The following is a 17,127-nucleotide window of genomic DNA, read 5'->3' as shown; positions in this document are numbered from 1 at the left end:
TGTGCCACATCCGCTCGTCTGCCTTATGTTTCTGCACCGACTGTCGCATTTTTAATAGAAGTGCACTTTCTGTTCTACTCCAATAAACGCAACATTACGAACTCCAGTGTGGGACAGTCCTTCAGCCAGTGCAGAACTTTTTCTGTACATCCGAGTCAGCTCTGTCATTTTTCCAGCATTGTAGTACAAGATTTGTTAAACTGGTTTAGCAGAATATGAGCAGTATACTCTTAAATTAGCTGTTTATTTGTATGCACAAGTTCAGATCCTCAGTTTGGTTGCATGACAAATTGCCATACCTCAATAGATACAAGAAACAATTTTATTACAGTTTAATAAAATCCAAACAGTAATAATCACAACAATATAATGACATACATTTCTTTTGGTACGTATACAGCCCATGTCTTGGCAGTGCATAAATTCAACTATACACCGCAAGTACTGTGTCCTGACCACTATTATTCACATGTGTAAAACCATCACAGCAATTCAACAAATATCACAGTAATTAGTGACATACACTTTGTAACTGCTTTACATGAGCATAATGTATACAAATGGTCCCTGTGTACCTACACATGACTAGTGCCACACGAGTACTATTACTCACAGGTGTAAAACCAACAAAGCAGTTCTTTAAAAAATATCACAGCGCTTAGTGACGTACATGCTGTAACTCCCTTGTAGAAACTTAATACAAACACGTGAGGACACAGAAAGCTAGCAGTGGGCATACATGGGAATACCACCGCCTCAATACTAATTCACAAGTGTAAAACCAACCAAGCAGTTCTTTAAAGAATATCACAATGCTTAGTGACATACATTTTCTAACTGGCTTATGTAAGCTTTATACAAACATGAGAACATACACAAAGCTAGCGGTGCACCCGCATAGAAGTGCGGCCATCTGAACACGATTGTTTGCAAGTGTAAGCTCAACAGAACAGTTCGTTATAGTGACGCACATTTTGTAAGTGCCTTATACAAGCTTAGTGCAAGCACAAGAATGCAGAAAAATATAAATTAAAAACTTGCTCTATGCATACACAAACAGATCAACACAAATGGTAAACACCGCTTTGAAGACAAATGTGACTGTGGCAAAGCGCAGTGCTGTGCCGGTTGAAATTGCCACCCACAAAAGTATTGAGCAATGCTTAAACCACAGGCAATAAAGTACTGAAAGACTGCGTCTCTAACGTAACTATTTTAATTCAAATTTCTTGAATATAGGGCTCGCTTGCAGATAAGGCATCTGATCCAACTGACCTGATTTTACACCTGCTACATGCATACAATGCACTCAGATATAACTGGTAATAATAATTATAAAAGGCATTTAAAAACTTGATAGTATGATGAAGATGCATGACTAGAAAAGTTCTGTCCCCCTCGTACTTGTTAAAAAGGTGCAAGTACGACACATGTTCTTTTTTTCCTCAATTTTTGCATTAATGGACAGCCGGGAACCTCGAACCGACACAAAAAAAAAAAAGATACTGCTATGTTAATAGTGTTATGAATAATTTTTTGTGAAAGCTTTTTTACAGACAAGTTGCAGTCTCGTTTCTGGAGGTTGAGCTGTATCTTGCAAAATAACTTGAAAAGTGGTCACATGGGAGCATGACACTATATCATAATGTTAGTTTCAGTTGACTCTCTTGCCCTACAAGTCGCTGCTCACTGTGGCCAGTGATGCAACAGCAGTGTCTGTGTGATTTTCATCACACTTCTGTCCTATGCCATTCTTACCAGAGTTGGCGGCACATAGATACCCAAATTTCGATAGTGTTGCTTTCTCAGGTGGTTGCTTTTGATTTGCTCAATATCAGTTGGCACTTCAGCTGCATCAAACTTCTTTTTTACCTCTTCAACAACAACATCAACAACAATCTTATGACACCTGTGTTGTCCTTCTAGTTGCCTACAAAGACCAGTCAATCTAGCAACAACACTGACAGTCTCTACTATCTTGTAATGGGGGAGAGGTGTGTCCCACCATGTGTTCCACATTGTTGTCACTATGTGGGCTGGCTGGGGAGGCAACAACTGTAATATGTTTGCATTTGCATATATTAAAGTGATGCTTGTACTGTGTTATAACACCTAACTTAGTCTTGCACTTGCTGCACAATAACACTGGCTCACAGTCGTGGTGAAAAGCTTTTGTATGTTGAGCAAATGAGTTGTATCCACTACAAAAATAGTCAGTGATAGCACACATGTTGCTCTACCAGGCCTGGTGTGGTTCCTTCTGACAGTGCTGCTGATGCTGACGCGCTGCTGCTTGCCTCGTACACTGTTGCAGCTGCCGCAGACATGGCAGTCTCTGTATCTATTGCTGCCGTGTCATCTGTCATGGTAACTTCCAAGTGGTATCGGGCTCACTTCTGCAACAGAGATGTTGTTTGCCCCTTGAGGGCTCTCATGATCAGGGCCAATAATTTCGTAGGCATTGTCTCCTGCATCGAAGAACCAATAAGAACAGCATGAATTAATAAACATAGCTCTAAAAAGTACGGACATCAAGACTTAACCACAAGCTTTGCACGTAAGTGACCGGGCTTAATGAATAATACTTGCAGGAAGAGTTACACAATTGTTTGTGTATATTACATTAAAGCCTCATCAGAAGATATTCAAGAGGCACGGGAAACATGTCTCTCGAAACCAAAAATTTTGAGACACTGAGGAGCCAGACTAGATCACTTTATTATGCATCATCACTAAAGTATGTTTTGATATATCTGAAGGAATAAGTGCTCAGGGTGGCTTAAAGGGCCCCTAAACCACTTCTCGACATTTTTTGAACATTTCAAGTAAACACACGTATCGAAATCAAAATGTCGATCGTGATGGCAAAGCCAAATGCCAGAGTGCGTAGCACTGCCGGAGCACCACAATATGAAGAAAATGAGCTCATGCGCCTCTCTGGACCTATCCTGCACCCCCCAGTTTGTCCTGACGTCACCAGGCTGTCTCTGATGATGTCACCAGTTTCCGGTGCTGTCGATTGGTCGAACGAAAGTGTACGACTGCCGGCAAGGCCTGCAAGCAAATACACACACTCCTTCTTCCTCGTCGCGTTGCGCGCGATGCCATTGTGGGCAGCCAATGGGGGCAAAGAACAGAAACGCCAACAGAAGGGTCTCCCTATGAGGCTCTTCAACACGAGTCACCATACAGTTCCGTTGTATTAGCGCCACCCCTCGCAGGACGACGGGCCAGCGCGGCAGCAACAGAGCTCGTTGGTGTTGTCCTGTCCCGTAATATTTGGAGGTGTACTAGGCAAGGAAAAGACGATACTGTCCATATGGCGTGTACCAGATGAAAGAGTAAAATGAATGGGGACTACTTTTCGATAAACAAACACACGTAGCTCCGCTATTACTGCACCGTTTCGAAAAATTCTCGTGGCTACCTGTTCATTGCCTTATTGTGTAGAACTGCAACACCGCAACTAAATTTCAACCTCGGTGGTTTAGGGGCCCTTTAAAGAAGACATTCACAGCTTTTTAGTGACTGTAGATTGTGTTAGCTTCCTTCCCAACTTCTGGAAGTTAAACACTTCACTTTGCAAGCCTTGTTGCTCGCAGTACTTTTGAGGTGCGCTTAGACGCTCGTCAGCTTCAACTGCCGACACTTTCTGCCCTGCACTGTCCTCGTTGCCCTCCTTTTCTGGTTCATGCTAAAAGAGACATGCGCGATTGACTTGTGTAAGGATTGCGTGATCTTTACGCCCTTCGGAGCACACAAGGTGCACAAAGTGAATGTGTCTGGGTTGTGTCCCTTCGAAGTAGTGAATACTTAAAAAGTCATCCTTAGTAACAAAGGTGTCTCTTCTATACAGTATTGTTAACGTGGCAAACATTGGAAAACCAACCAAACCATTTTCAGATGTCTCTTACAACCAAGTGCATATTGTAATGAGATTCTACTGTACTGAATATTTTTCAACTATGGATCATCTGCATGTACATATAGTCACAAAGACATGTTGTGTGGAATGCCGAATCGGGAAACAGTTCGTACTCTTACTTTTTGTCCCTAACATAAGCAGCTGATAACAATATGACAAAAAAGCAGGCAATGAGGCTAGAATGGAACATAATCCTTCAGCTCTAAACAGTTTTTTGGGCCCACATCATTCCCTCATATGACATAAGGAAACAACTTGATTGCAGTAATGGCTGCATGTGATCTGAGTTGATTGAAACAAACTATACGTAAGGTTGTCCTGTATGTAATTTTATCAGAGTGCTTTTTAGATGTCCTGCTGGTGATCCTGGCTGCGCGATGCTTCTCATGCTTTTTGGCACGATTCCTTTTTTTCCACTCCACTTTTTTTTCAGATTTTCTCCCCTTTCCCTTCCCCCTTGTGTAAAATAGCACACTTGAAGAATCAAATCTGTTGAACTAACGTGTGTATCAAACCTGTTAACATGTGTGCTTCTCTGTGGTCTGTGTTGTATTTTTGCGCTGCACAATTCAATTCAAGATGAAAGATGGAACGTCCCTGCCTTTAGTTTAATTGTGTGTGTGTGTGTGTGTTTGTGTGTGTATGTCTCTCTCATGTTTTGAAATATATGTACATTAAGGAGTGCCTGCATGCCCTTCTCTCCTGCTCCAGTGACGAAAAGGAGAGCCTGTTTATGTACCATAGTAAAAAATTCAAAGGTTTTCGCTGTGCCCATTACATCCCTTATCATATGGATCTGTCACAATACAGAGTAGCAGTGGTCCATAATACTAGCCCATCCCAACATAATTACAAATTAACACATACCGACATGCTGCGAAACAGCTGTTGCAAAGCCGCTGGTGAAGGCAATTTCCGCAGCACTGCAGTGGTACAGCCGAGTTCCACCTGTATAGTGACAAATCCATATGCGTGTTAGCAACTCAGTAGTTGCTGATGGTTTCATAAGCTTTACACTACACAATAATGTAATCTAGACAACTTTGTTGGAACAAATGCATATAATTAGGACACCACTTAAACACTAACACGATTAATTGCCCCCAATCTCTCACTCACTAAGGGATAATACTACTGATACATCGGTGGAGAGCTCAGATTAACACAGCCCATAAAGGACATGCGTTCTTTGAGGAAAACAGCTATAACAGCGGTTAGTTTTCTTGATCATTTTATGTGGTAGCTTTGATTTAAATGTCATGCAGTACTATAAAATACGAAGTGCCACATTTCTAGCAGCAGAAGGCGTCGTCAGGCTCATGGTACAACAGATTTTTGCACTGTTTGTCAGTGAGCCGAGACATACAAAGAAAACCGAATTCACACATACATATACAGTGTCAAGTGCACTTCTCCTTCTGAAAACGCAGCCACCAGTTCCAATGTTGCTGAAAGGAAAGGCTATATAAAGTGCGAGACTGCATGGAACTGCCACTTATGACTGTAAATGTATGGTCTGCTGATTGCAGAGGTAGTCACATGCTATTTCTAGTCTCTTTTAGAAGCATTACTAAAGAACAAATTAAAATCTATTCATAAGTCACGAAGTTCATGCATCCACAGTTTGGCTAAATAACCTGTGAGAAAAAGACACGTTTACCTGGAATAGCAACCTTTTTTCCTGCTGCAAAACTTTCCTTCGAATTAATGAAATAACTTTACAGCGTCATAATGCGTTTCTCGCAACTACTTGCCGGCAGTGGCGAGTTAGTGTTTATATCCGACTCATTGGGCGACAATACTGCCAAACACAAATGCTTCACGAACACGAGAACACGTCCCTCGCAGAGAATAGCAACCATATATGCCTCTGTGAGACATGATCGCACCTTTGTGGTCAAAATGTACTTTAGAACGACATCACCATCTCATTAAAAAAAAGAAAGCCTCCGTACAAGGCAGCCGCCAACTGCATAATGTGAAATTGCAACTGATGTCCACTTACTGGTGGCCTGTGTTTGAGTCACTTTTGGCAGTTGACTGGGTGCTGAGAAATGCACGTCCTGGGTTGTCCCTGCAAAACATACAGGGTTATGTCAAATGTTGAAAATATATATATGCCGGCATTTCATCAGTCGCAAAACAAACGAGTAAACTAATAAACAACTGTAATGTAAACAGAGTACACATCATAAGATAGGCTGTAAACTGTTAATGCATTACGCAAAAAACCTAATGCATAGGAAAGACTATATGTATACACACGAAGCTGACACAATTTAATTCGCTCTAGGTTTTTCCGTGCAGTATATTCAAATTATTTGTCTCGTGGTTAGAGCAAAATTAGTGTAAATTACGAATTATCTACCCTGGAAACTTTTCTTCAATATGCACTATGTGCACTTCGAACGAGTAGCTTTGTAAAATTTACGTACATGGCATTTAACATAGTTGCTGAACACGGATTTCCTTTGCCCTGTGTCGTGTACAGTGAGCTACATATATCTGCCCCGCCCCCCCCCCTCTTTTTTGTACTAGCCATACTGCGTGCCACTGCACCTATATGCACGTCAATAAACCTCACGACACAGAAATAAAAAAAGCGCCAATCACCCATGCCTGCATGTTGTAGTGGGCCTAACCTAACCAAGCATGGGCTGTTGCTTTTTATAGTAAACACAGGCACCGTGCTCATTGCAAGTATGTATCATGTCGCTAAGCAAATATGCAATTTCATTGTACCACTATTTTTTTATCACATGGATATATCTGTTGAGAGGCAAGACAAAACGCAGTCACTTCTCAGAACTAATCAGCTTTCTTAAAACACATTTTTAACTTTTCAATGACACTTGCTGCTATGTGTTTGTCTCCAGAGAGCATACTTGATTTGAATTTCCAATCAGAGACATTACATAAATATACCATGTTAAGATGACTGCCTGGAGCACGTGAGAATTTTCATCTTCGTGTAACATACTGTATCTTGATTTTGTTGACATTTGGTCAAATGGTACACCCAATATACCCACATACTAGTTTTCTTGTCCAAATAACATGCCAATGTATTTTGATTTTTTGGCATTGGCTCCTCTGCACTACGTGAAGTCGCGCTGCACTGGCTCTTTCACATCCTCGTGTCCTTGCAGCTGCCTTCTTGCGTTATATAAAGCGGGTGCCTGAAAAATATCGCATGCAAAAGTCAACACAAGGGCATGGTGCAAAACAACATCAAGACAGTCAAGGCCATGGCAATAAAAAAGTCTTAGCTCTTAGTCTTCCTAGTGAAATGCATGCAAAACATCCAAATGACTGCAACAGTCAACTGCTAAACTAACTTCAATTTTTAGATTTAAGCAAAAAAACAAATAAACCACAGTTCATCCTTGTTTTTCATGAATGTTAGAATACTCCTGCTAATGAATAGAATATTGGTCATTTTCAGACGTCATAGGTCTGTCATGAGTCTGGTGTATCGCAAACACCACTTGTGACACATCCTAAGCACGTGCCCAGTGTGCCCCCCCCCCCCCCCCCCCGCACCATCCCTGGTTGTGCCACTGCTGAAGCCATAATTTGAGGATTATAACTGCAAACATGATGCTCAGTAGGGATGAAAATATTGTCCTTCAGCTCAATGGATATATGGATGTGCCTATAAAAAAGGGCAACATGGCTTGTTATGGCAAGCTTACCCACATTTCAATACTAACAAGTTCACTGCGGCCTGCATCTAAGCTTACTAAAAGGCATGAACTTATTTTCATGCATGAGGTGCGCAGTGGAGTTCATTTTTGACAGACCCGACTACTGCTGCAGTTTGAAATCTAGCATTTTAGATTCTTGTAGGCATGTAAAAGTTGCAGTTAAACCGCAGTTATTAGTTTATTACACCAACCTATTGTTCTGTGTACGACAGACTGGTAACACGGAATTAAAGCAACATTTCATTTTGATATTTTATTTCTCTACTAAAAATATTCAAGCGATAAACACATCTTGATCTGCCACGCTATAGCAAAATGCACACATTACGCTTGTAACCCCCAGAGGAAGGCTGATTTAGCTGTTCATATGACATAACTCTGACACGCCAACTCATATTAGCAAATGCACAGGCATGTCCAAAACAATAAGCGTATGCAAAGCGCCCCTGCAATTGTAATTCCACACAGCAGCCGTTATATTCGATGCCGATGCGTAACTAGCTGCTCGACAATTCACCGAGTTCGTAGACATAAGCATCCTTTCAGTTTCGCACCGTGCACGAAAACCGCAACAGGAGACAAAACCAGACCTATAATCACACCATTTCAACATGAGCAAAAACAGTTCAGTCTTAGGGATAAACACTGTGAGAGCGATTTAGTGCGCGACGGCGACGAGCGACGGCTTCGAGCGACAAAACGGGCCGTCGCTTGAACAGATGGCTCGGTTCTGGAAATCTAGAAATCGTCGCTCGTCGCCCAGAAGTGCTATGAGCGACTAGCCAATAGCGCGAAGCCGGAACTGGATGTACATACATCGCTCAAATACTACCGATTGTCGCGCGGAACGAGCAAATGATTCAATTTTTATACGTGCAAGGATAAGAACGTACTGCAAGACCTCCGGAAATATTTTATGCTACTTTTTATAGTAAAATACATCAACGTAAATTACTAAAGCACGCGTCACGCGTGACTGCAGCCCTCATGCCGACAACACCGGGGAGGCGTCGCTCAAAATCGTCGCTCGCACGGAGTACGACTTGTAGGCGACGAGCGAACGCGACAGCCATCTCCATCGCGTCGCTTGTAGCTGCCGCGCGCAAGATCGCTTATATGGTGTTTATACTTTTTTCAGCATAAAACATGGATTCCTCATGCGTTTTCAGTAAGTTCAAGATAACGCGCCCAACTGACCTCTTGCAGCATGCAGCTGAATGCCTGCGGCAAAGTTTCTAACTAGCACTGGTGCTGCACGTAACTTCAGTGGTCGCAGATTCCCGCTGCGCAAGACACCGTCAAGCGCGCGGTTTATTTATAAAAAAAGCATGCTGCCAGCAAAATGACGCCTTCTGTTATGTGATTCCTTAGTTCAACAGCGTTCCGTACACAGTATACTGCCAAACTGAATAAATTCAAACACACAAAACGCACGCTAATCACGCTCCGCATAGGCTCGGAATCACAGGCTGGTGAGCGAACCATTTTAAGCGTCATCTCGCCTGGCGTCTTATTGAACATACCATAGTTCTGGCAGCGTTTGCGATCTTTAAAGCTCTTACGGACAACGACAAAGTGATAAAATCACATGCAGTTATCGCGACGACTGGCTTTTTCGATTGACATCGAGAGACACAGCGCGTATGCCTAGTCCTTTGTCAATCGCGTCGGCTAAGCGCAGCGACGACTTCCTGGCGATAGCATGACATATACGGACAATGTGCACCTAAGTTAGAATTCACTAACCGTGGAGGATTTGCTGTTATATCCAAGGCATGACGAACGACTGTCGTGTTTTCGTGGCGACGCGAGATAGCTGACATACGATGTCCCTTGGCTGGCCTTTGCTGCTGCTGTGCTGCTCGGCGGACGGTCACCCTTCTCTGGTGCTGTGTTGTTCCGCGATCTTGAGCGCGCGCGCGCGCGGTGGAGCCACTCCGAGTGAAAAAGTAGAGCGCTCGCTACGCGTTCCTTTGAACTGCGGCGGCCTGTTCTCTTAGAAGCAAAACGATGTGTTCTTTGCTCAGCGTGCATGAATAATACATTGCCATGTTCGGGGCCAGCCATCTACAGTTGAAGCAGAAGATTACGCTACGTTTTGTTTTCTATTGCCGCAAGAGTCTCTCTTTTCTATTGTCGCAAGAGTCTTTTCACTCTCTCTCTCTGAAGGGGAGAGTGAAAAGCACATTTCACTCTCTCCTTGGTGACAGAGTGAACAATGCATTTCACTCTCCTCGACATTTTGCGAGAGTAAAACGACGCTTTGAAGAGTGAACCGGCAGCTTCACTCCTGCGATACCCTTCCTAGTTTTTAGAGTGTAGATAACACTACTTACAGGTATGTCTCGCTGTCCGATACCGTGGTACCAATTTCGCGATAGCTAGAAGTTAACCCGATAACATGCGCGTTTGACAACCCCTCTGCTGCGCAACATACACACAACGAACCTTCGTACCTAGCTTTATCATTTACTAACATTCGTAGCATAATTTCTAAACGCACCGAAATCGTATCGTACTTGGAAAATAGTAACTGTGATATTTTGGCACTAACGGAAACTTGGCTCTGTGGTGGCGTGAATGACAGCGAAGTTTTTCCTAATACGGAGGACTATGTCATTTATCGCCGAGACAGACATAATCGAAGGGGAGGTGGTGTCTTGCTGGCAATAAAGAAGCACATCACTTCGTTTATAGTACCGATACCCTCCGCTATTGAGATAGTGTGGGTTTGTACAACATCGACACTATCAAAGTCACTTTACGGAGTGTGTTACAGGCCTCCTGACAGCACTGGTAACTTCGTTTCTAACTTGCGTGAGAACCTTACTGCTGTTCGTTCTAAATTCCCTAAAGCTGATATATTCATTCTTGGCGATTTTAATTTCCCGGACATAGACTGGCCTAACTTAAGAGGCCATTCGCGTGCATCTAATGACTTTGTCCAGCTCATCCTTGATTTTTTTTTTTTTGAGCAACTAGTCCTCCAACCAACGCGCATTACTAACGTCTTAGACTTTGTTCTAACAACCGCACCTAATAGAGTAAGCACCATTTCAATCACTGATGGGTTCAGTGACCACTCGTTATTAGAATTCACAGTTCGCACACCTTCATGTACACGTAATCTAACAACAAAACGAATATTTGACTATAAAAGAGCAGACTATAATGCCATTAACCGAGATTTACAAAGCTTTTCATCTAGATTTATCGCAACATTTTCTCAACGATCAGTCAACAAAAATTGGTGCCTGTTTAAAGAACAACTACTAGCTTTAGCAAATAAATACATACCTCAGATCTCATTTCGCACCAGCTGCTCCAAACCATGGTTTAATAAAACTTTGATTGCATTAAAAAACAAAAAGAAACGTTTATACAGGGCAGCCAAAAGTGTCAACACGTTAGGTTCGTGGAATAAACATAAAGCCTGCGAAAAAGCCTACTGCAGTTCCCTTCGTCGTGCAAAGCATAAATTCTTTTCCGATGACCTTCAGTCACTGATAAAAAATAATCCTAAGAAATTCTGGAAAACGATATCTCCTTCAAACAGAACTGATACTCCCACACTCGTGGATAGCACTGGTCTTCCCATACCGCGAGAGCACTGCGCATCTGTATTTAACAACAGCTTTCTTTCCACGTTCACAAAGGAAGACCATTCCAATATGCCAAAGATGGTAGACTGATTACCAATATATGACTCCTATTACCGTAACAGCCACTGGAATCCCTACTTTGATTAACAATCTCAAATTATCGAGTAGTTCCGGATTTGATGGCATCAACACGAAAATCCTAAAGAATACAGTAGTCCCTTCCAGTACAATCCTTAGTCATATATTTCAGCAGTCCCTGTCAACAGGGGAGCTGCCGAATGATTGGAAAGTTGGCAAAATCATACCCATTTTCAAGTCAGGTGACAAGAGCGATGTAAGTAATTACCGTCCCATATCACTAACCAGCGTTCCCTGCAAGTTACTCGAACACATCATTTTTACTAATGTCGTTCATCACTTAGAATGTAATAACTTCTTTTTTAAACATCAGCATGGATTCAGAAAAGGCCTTTCATGTGAGACACAACTAATTGAATTCTCCACGGATCTTTTTCAAAATATGGACGACGATGCTCAGACTGACTCAATATTCATCGAATTCTCTAAAGCATTTGATCGCGTGGCTCACTGTCGCCTCATTTCTAAACTCTCATGCTTAAACCTTGACGAACTAACAATTTCTTGGATAAGAAACTTTTTGTCTTTTCGAAAGCAGTCCACTGTCATTGACCAGTACTCTTCCTCTTTCAGTAACGTAACATCAGGCGTACCTCAGGGAAGTGTCCTTGGACCCTTACTCTTCCTGATTTTCATCAATGACTTGCCATTTAACATTACATCCAGTGTTCGACTATTCGCAGATGACTGCGTTATCTACCGTCAAATCCGCTCCCCCGCTGATCATATTGCTCTTCAACGTGACCTTCAATGTGTTACTAACTGGTGTTTCGATGGGCAAATGACCCTAAACACTAACAAATGCAAACTGATGACATTTACTCGCAAGAAGTCCTACTCCATTTTCAGTTACTCACTTGACAATAGTTTCGTCGATCGCACATCTTCCTACAAGTACCTTGGAATTATTCTAACACCTAGCCTTTCATGGTCATCCCACATTTAGAAAATAACGGCTAAAGCATCGCGCACTCTCGGATATTTAAAACGTAACCTTCGCAGCACTCCTTCCCTCACAAGAAAGATAGCCTACCAAACATTAGTGCAACCGCAGCTCGAATTCGCAGCTTCTATATGGTCACCTCGTCAGGCATAACTAATCCACCTTCTCGAGTCGATCCAAAACCGTGCTGCACGTTTAATTGCCAGAGATTATAGCCCATTTTCGAGCGTAACTAACATGAAGCTGTCGTTGTCGCTTTCATCTTTGGAATCGCGCAGGAATATAGCATTACTTTGTCTTCTGCACAAAATTATGCATAATGTACGCCCATCTACTTTACCACTCGTTCGTCCCTCCCGCACATCTAGACGCCTGCATAATCATCTCAGTTTCCAACGCATCTTTGGTCACACCAATGCATTCAACTGCTCAGCTTTGCCACGTGCGATTGCACCGTGGAATGGTCTTCCTGATAACCTCGCTGACATTAATGACCCATTAACCTCCAGACAAAAAATCACTTCATATTTGGCTAGTACTTAGCTAAAAACAAGTATCTGTTCAGTTTTGTTACTTTTAACTTCATTGTTAATTATTTATGTTAGCATTTGTTCTAAGCTTGTTTGCTTTACTGTATACTGAAAGCTAACACCTGTTCGTTTACCTTCATTGCTTTTTATATTTGTTTACTTCGCGTTCTTTGTTTATTATTTGATTCTCGTTTTGTTCATATTTATGTAACAAAAACTGTTTTTGCTCCGCATTTGTTATCTGTACCGCCCCCCTCATGCAATACTCCTTCTGGAGCCTGTGAGGTATATGAAATAAAAAAATAAATAAATAAATGAAAAGGAATTTCCCTTGTGCTGTCCTTGGTGTCAGTGTTTGTTGGCTTCTTGTGATATGACTGTTCATGTAATTAGCGTTCCTTTCTTATTCTTCAATTTTCTTCATGCATGCTTGACCATTCCTCATGTAAATCCCGGGAACAAGGGTATTCTGAAGTATTTAAATTAATAGGGAAAATATGAATAAATAATTAACTAAATACATATATAAACTTCATGCTGAAATTCTGTAATTTAAATCAAGAAAATGCAAGAAAGATTCTCACGTTGCTTCTCGTACTCGATGATCCTCGCAGCCAGTGGTTGCTGAAGAGAAGCGTCGACGCCGAAAAGGTGAAGCAGGTGAGTATAAAAATCCGCATTTGTGATTTCCGGAATTCTCGCGCGTTCTGCTTGCCAATTCTCTTGTTCTTTGCTGTAAGACAGCTGCGAATAGACAAGAGAACAAAAAGGTCTCCTATATATTAGGTTACTCGCATAACGGAAAGAACGCTGTTGCCCATCTTGGCAGCGAGCCCCCAACAGCTGAATCCTATGAAAGTTCTCAAGAGTTCTCTTTAAAAAGTTCTGTTTCGCTCCTGTAACACGTGAAGGTGAAAGCCGGCTGTACACTCGACAATTCTTTAAGTCACACGATCGGAGGAGTCAGTCTTCTTGCAAGACACAACGAGCCGCAGTGTGACGTACACGTGTCGCGCTTCTAGGTCGACCTCCTCAACGACACACGCGAGCACCAATTGTACTAACTAAAGATGCAGAGTGCTTGTCGGCAAGAAGAGGTACATATCTCTAACACAAACCGAATACTAGCTTGCATCCTCGCCGAAGGGGAAAGCAGCAATCGGGGTCGGACGCCTTGCTCCCGCCGCTTCGGGCGCTGCACCTCGTCTGTCGCTTCGCGAACATCCTCGGCCGTAGCGCACTTCCAAGTCTTACCACTCAATCCGCAAACCGTCAAATTACTCGCTGCGGTTGCTTAGTCGTTATCCTGTTCGGCTGCTAAGCACGAGGTCGCGGGATCGGATCCCGGCCGCCGCGGCGGCGGCATTTCGATGGAGGCAAAGTGCGAAAACACCCATGTACTTTGAATTAGGTACACGTTAAAGAAGCCGGGTGTTCCAAATTTGTGGAGTCCCCCACTACGGCGTGCCTCATAATCAGATTGTTGTTTTGGCGCGTAAAACACCATATCTAATTGCCTAAGTAATCGCCGCCACGTTCCTTTCGCAGTCGACGCGACATCTGTTTTTGTGTGTGCGCGCTGCTTTCGTTCCCCTCTCACCCGCCGCTGGCTCGGCAAAAGTCACGTCGCTGTTTTTGTGCCACACAGCTAGATTGCACGATTTTTAAAGCTGTCGCATAAAAACGTGTTTCCTACTTATGTTCAGCTTTGGCGGGTTGATTTCGTCCTGCCCAATGTGCGCAATTTACACTCTTCATCAAAAAGCTAATCATCGCGAGATCAGAGTTAGCGTTGAATTTCCGAGCAATGTTCACGTAGCAAGTAAAACTGTGCACGGTTATGTTGTTGCTATTGTTGTGATTAATAGTAGCACAGGCTGGAAATCCAAATACCCGGATGCTTCCCCAGGCTGCCGAAATATTAGGCCGCTCCCTAAATTTTTCATGCCGAATCTTGCGGCCCGCAATGCTTTGCGAACAGTTCACTGGTTGAAACGTACACATCGTGCGAATTTCCCCAATAATTCCGTGATAATTACGCGGCTAGGACAATACGCTTCAACGCCGGGTGACACAAAAGCGAAGCTATAGTGCCGGAACATCTAATTTACTTCCCTGTACCTTTAATATACTCTGAACACACGTATACCACAACATCCTACCGCTAATGCGGTGTGTTACGATCTTGTGCGTTGAATCGCACATGACACGCCAACCTGTGTTGCACATATCTAGCGAAAATCTGGAGTTATTTCCCACATTGCTTTCCATTATGCCGGCCCTAGAATTTTACTGTTACAATGCAAGGTGCAGCGAATGAGAACTTCAAGGACAAAAACAACATCTTGCTGCGCACGTTTTGTGTAAATTACTCGACGATATAACGTATTGTCACGTAGTAGTGACGGTGAAGAAGGCAGCCAAACTGTGATTATAGAAATTGGCGGTTTATTGGGCGAACTTGTGCCTTCAAAAGCAGGCTACGCTCAAAGAACAACGATAGCGGGGAACAGACTTGGCGATCGCCGAAGATCTGATCAGCGAGTCAAGCGCGTCGGGTTTTATACATCAGTCGTCCAATGTTCCAGAGTAATCGCTGCGACCCGCATGCCTTCCACAAAGTTCTACACCATTAGCGCCGCGCATACATGCAATCAGATTACGCAAGCTTCGGCAACAACAGACAGCGGATAGAACCATACATAACATTCCAGAAACTTCTGAAACATGCAGGCGCGTCCTGCGGTGTGTGATAACATTTGTTAGGCGGTAAAACCTGTCGCCCGATAGAGGCAAGTACATGTGTCAGTATTTGAAGCTTTTAAAATGAATCAGGCGTTACTACTTCGGAAAAACAAACCTTTCGAAAAAAAGAACCTATGCGTGTGCACTTAGCTAGGCGCATTCAAAAGCAGGGGCGTGCAACACAAGAATGGAAACAAGATCAAGAGGGCAAACAGGGAAAAATTTTTGCCGGTAATTTCGATGCCTTTTTTTTCTTCACAGAACGAGAAGAAGCATCCGCATGGATTCCCCGCGTTGCGCTGGAACAAGTTGATGCATCCAGTATAAATTTCAAGGCCATACAGAACAAGCTAGGCGCAATTCATTAGCTGCTATGGTCATTTACAAGCGGCCCAATTATTATCAGCAAATTACGTATGGTCGCTCATAAAGGCATATCGGCAAATAAAGTGTGCGAAATATTCACTGGCCTTATATAAACTCCTAATCACTAGTTTTATCATTTAGTACATTTCATAGTGTCCCGGATAAGCACAATGTAGAAAATGGGTAAGGAATGCTTAAAAACTCTGCGGACTAGTTAATTACCTCGGATGTTTTTCTGAATACTCGTCCTCGCCACTGCAGAGGCATTATGCAGAGCACATGCATTGTTCGCCCGGCGTCTGAGCTACACGGGGCAGGAATGCCTACAATACAGTATATGTATACACTGATTGGAGCCCATGAGCGAAGGATACCATTCCAGACATGGCGTAGAATCGCCATGCGCAGAATTGCCCAAAACATAAAAAAAAGTAGGGAGCGGGCATTATATTTCTGTGTTTCTTTTTTCGGCACCGAATAAGCTGTAGAAGCTTTGTGCCGAAATTTCTATAGCTGATGGCTGTATCCAAAATCGAAGATAGGGGAATGCTGTATCAGTGTTCCATCCATTCCTCTTTACAAAAATGAATGTGTATCTTTAGATACTGCATTAAGGGAGGATGCCTGCATGTGCTGTGCCTTAGTTGCACATTTTTGGCGAGCATATATACTTGGGTGTTATGCTTGAAACAATATTAGTAGAAAGTCTGGTGCTCTTTGTGTCGTCTCATTCTTGAGCGCAGCTCTAAAAGCCCGTTCCTGCGGTGAGCGATGGCGACGTCGGCGGCGTAGCCCAGCGATGGAGCACAGCGAAAGATGAGATAGCGAACGCGCAGCGGGTGATGAAAGATGCGTGCCGCGAACGGCGGAGCCCAGTGAGAGTCGTCCCTTCAGTGATGCGCGCGCGGGAAACTGTTGTCATTCGGACCCACCCAACAGCGCGTTTCATACTATCGTCTGTTCGCATCAGCGCTCGCTCGCGCTTGTTTGGTTTGCTTGGTTTGCTATCGTTCACGCTTGTTTCCATTGCGGTTGTTTGCGATTTTTTAAATCTGATTCTATGCGCGACGCAAATTGTTGAGTAGTTTCTGGAAGCCACGCGGGCACCAGCGATTCCACTGGAACCTTCGTCGAGTCATGTATAAAAGCCGACGCGCTTGACCCGCAGATC

The 17,127-nt window shown here is 43.2% G+C and overlaps 1 long non-coding RNA gene across 1 annotated transcript; it reads right to left on the bottom strand.

The window, feature by feature from the left end:
- Nucleotides 1–308: 308 nt before the first annotated feature.
- Nucleotides 309–6,390, bottom strand: LOC126538485 (uncharacterized). The gene is made up of 3 exons (XR_008613681.2): nt 5,931–6,390; nt 4,793–4,873; nt 309–2,468 (listed from the first exon to the last, which is right to left on the bottom strand). It is a non-coding gene; the product is annotated as an uncharacterized lncRNA (long non-coding RNA).
- Nucleotides 6,391–17,127: the final 10,737 nt, after the last annotated feature.

The sequence above is a fragment of the Dermacentor andersoni genome, chromosome 3, assembly GCF_023375885.2.
Source record: "Dermacentor andersoni chromosome 3, qqDerAnde1_hic_scaffold, whole genome shotgun sequence".
Taxonomy (NCBI): Eukaryota; Metazoa; Arthropoda; class Arachnida; order Ixodida; family Ixodidae; genus Dermacentor; species Dermacentor andersoni.
Note: the sequence above shows the minus strand (reverse complement) of the source record. Positions and strands in the feature narration are given on the sequence as shown.